The sequence below is a fragment of the Sapajus apella genome, unplaced genomic scaffold (assembly GCF_009761245.1).
Source record: "Sapajus apella isolate SASKATOON/1434 unplaced genomic scaffold, GSC_monkey_1.0 scaffold5, whole genome shotgun sequence".
In the NCBI taxonomy this organism is placed as follows: Eukaryota; Metazoa; Chordata; class Mammalia; order Primates; family Cebidae; genus Sapajus; species Sapajus apella.
The window spans coordinates 38,641,034-38,644,117 of NW_022436945.1; the positions used below are offsets into that span (position 1 = coordinate 38,641,034).

Genomic DNA, 3,084 nt, shown 5'->3' on the forward strand with positions numbered 1-3,084 from the left:
CACTCTAATGATTGTTTCTTTTGCTGTACAGAAGCTCTGGAGTTTAATTAGATCTCATTTGTCTATTTTGGCTTTTGTTGCCAATGCTTTTGGTATTTTATTCATGAAGTCCTTGCCTATGCCTATGTCCTGAATGGTTTTGCCTAGCTTTTCTTCTAGGGTTTTTATGGTGTTAGTCTTTGGCCTAACCCAGGACTCCTGTGGTAGTGTGATCCTTCCACCCTACTTGCATGTATCCTTTGTGTGTTATCCTGTCTCATTCCTTTCCCCTAACTTCTTGCTTTATGGGATTTTTTTTTCAATTTTATGACTTTATTTGATGTATTTGATGACCAGTGATTAGTTCTCATCCACATTGACTGTCTGTAGATTTTTTAAAATGATAACAGGTACATAGGTAACCAAACTATAGAGCTTATTTGGTGAATCTTTATCCTCATTATGTTTTCTGGTCAACCACACATGGATTCAGTATGGAACACTCCTTATTCCTTTGGCCCAGACAGCTTTGTTGAGCCTGGTATCAATGTGCACATCTGGAGTTCCCATCTCCTTCATAGCAAATTTCTGAATCTCTTTCAGTGCCTGAGGGGCATGCTTCTTGAAGCCCACTCCATGGATACGCTTGTGAATGTTGATGGTGTATTCTGGGGTCACCACCTTGTTGATGGCAGAACAGCCCTTTTGATTCTCGCCACCCTTCTTTGCAGGGGCCATTCTGCTGGGTCCAAGTTGGAAAGGGACTGCTGTATATTTTAAATTGGTTAAAGCATTTTAGTTTTATCTGTGAGACCTTCTGTTCCATGACCTCTGGGATTGCTTGCCTTGTAACATACTGCATTGATGTAATTTCCTACAATTCTGTAATAATCATGCAAACACATTATAAGCTACATTTCTTTTCTCTCTGCTTTTGGCATTCCCTCTACCCTTTACCACAGCTTAACCTTTAAGCCTGTCTTTGGAAAGAGAATGGACACAAAACAGACCTGGGTAACAACCATCCGGCAAGCTTATTGTAAAAATCAGAATAAGTATGTGTGAGTGTCTGGGGAAGGGTCTGGTTTGCTGTGTGTTCCCCACAAAAGTAGCTATTAAAATCATGCTTCTACCCTCTACAAGATAATACTGCCTTCTAAAAAACAATGCAAAATCTCAAAAGCCTTCTTCAATTTTTAAAGAATTTTCTTTTTTACAAAGCAGCACTAAATTATGTTGCAAAGTCACATCATCTAATGAGCTTCGCCACCGCTTTATTTCTGTTTCCTTCTCCAGAGCACAGGGTCTCCCTCACGCTCCATTTTGAGAGACTGCTTCTCACACTGCTTGGGTGTAACTACTCTGTGACTCACAAAACAAAGATCACGTCTGGGTCCATCCATTGACACCATCACTTTGTCCCCCACTTGCAACTCCTATCACTTAATGACAAACATCATATGTTTCTTCTGTAAAATCAATGTTTATAATTCATCAACCCTCCCCCAACAAAGTGAGCCCTCTTCTCATTTATTGAGAAATCACGGAAACCCCCTTCCTATTTGAAACGTTCTACAGCATTGACTTTCATGAACTCCACAAAGCAGCTGTCGGTATCAAGGCAGGAAAAGCTGGAACACATTTAGTAAGATTTTGTTTAGGATTTTTTAAATGCAGGCTTGAGGGATCTTCCCTCTGCTGGAGCTCAGAAACTAAGCTGCAGAACCCAGCTGAAAGCAGCCATTCGGAGGAGCAGCTGAAAGTTATTTCACCATGAAGCCGAACTTGGCAGGCCTCCGACGCTCCATATGGTCTGCAACTCTGGCCTCCAGGAAGCACCCAGATCATTCTCCCCCCTAGGTTTGCATTGTTTATAATCCCAGCATGTGTGTTTGAAAGGCAATTATATAGAAAAGATGCCTCATTCTGAGTTTTTTTTTCCCTATTAACATTTATGTGAATAATCCACTGAACTGTAATTTAATATTTCTTCCACGTATGTATTCTCTATTCATCTACGTTGTAAGACGATCAAGTGTGACTTGAACCAAGAAGGACTCAAGGAAGCAAATGAAGTTGTTACCCTCAAGGGGCTAAGGTGTGAAAAATATGTATACTGTCTTAGTCCTTTTGGGCTATAACAAACTACTATGGACTGGGCAGCTTATAAACAATAGACATGTATTTCTCACAGTTTGAGAGGCTGGCTGTCTGAGATCAAGGTGGAGCATGGTTGGGTTGTGGTGAGAGCTCTCTCTTCCGGGTTGCAGACTGCTGGCTTGTTCCTGTGTCCTCACATGGCAGAAAGAAGGCTAGTGAGCTCTCTGGAGTCTCCTGGATAAGGGCACTAATCCCATTCATGAGGGCTCCGCTGCCATGATGCAATTACCTCTCAAGTCCCCACTTCCTATATCATCACATTGAGGGTTAGGATTTCAACATATGAATTTGGAGAGGACACATTCAGTCCATAACATCTGTCTTTCTGTGCACTATAGAGGCCTTCAAAACACCAAGTCCTCCTTCACTCCCCAGCTCTCCACTCTGCTTCCCTAGAAAGCTGCACAGATTCCTCCTTCAGCCCCAAATCCAAAGCTTTTATGTGTAAAGGGGTCAACTCTGTGACAGCATCAGACCTACAGAAACAAGGCAGTTTCTTTCCTGGCTCAACCCGTGTGAAAGACACCCTGCTAGGGAAATGCTGATATCATGAATTTTCTTAGAGTGAGAATCTGCTGTCACTTTTTGTCACTTGATGGAAAAGCAGAGAAATTTTAGTCCTTCTCTGCTGAGGCTCAAGAGTTAGGTTCATGCTGTCCAACAAAAATATAACACAAGCCACAAATGCTTGCTGTCCTCAGACGTACTCAATTTAAGATATGCTGGTAGCCACATTTTTTAAAAAAGAATTATAATAATAAATGTTATTTAACCCAATATGTCCCAATTCTATCATTTCAACACATAATCAGTATAAAAATTATTAATGAAACATTAAGTTATCTTTTTATAGTAAATCTTCAAAGTCTACTGTGCATTTTGTATTTACAGCACATCTCAATTTAAACTGGTCCCATTTCAAGGGCTCAACTGCCACATGTAATC

The 3,084-nt window shown here is 40.9% G+C and overlaps 1 pseudogene; it reads right to left on the bottom strand.

The window, feature by feature from the left end:
• Positions 1-339: 339 nt before the first annotated feature.
• LOC116546086 lies at positions 340-738 on the bottom strand (annotated as a pseudogene).
• Positions 739-3,084: the final 2,346 nt, after the last annotated feature.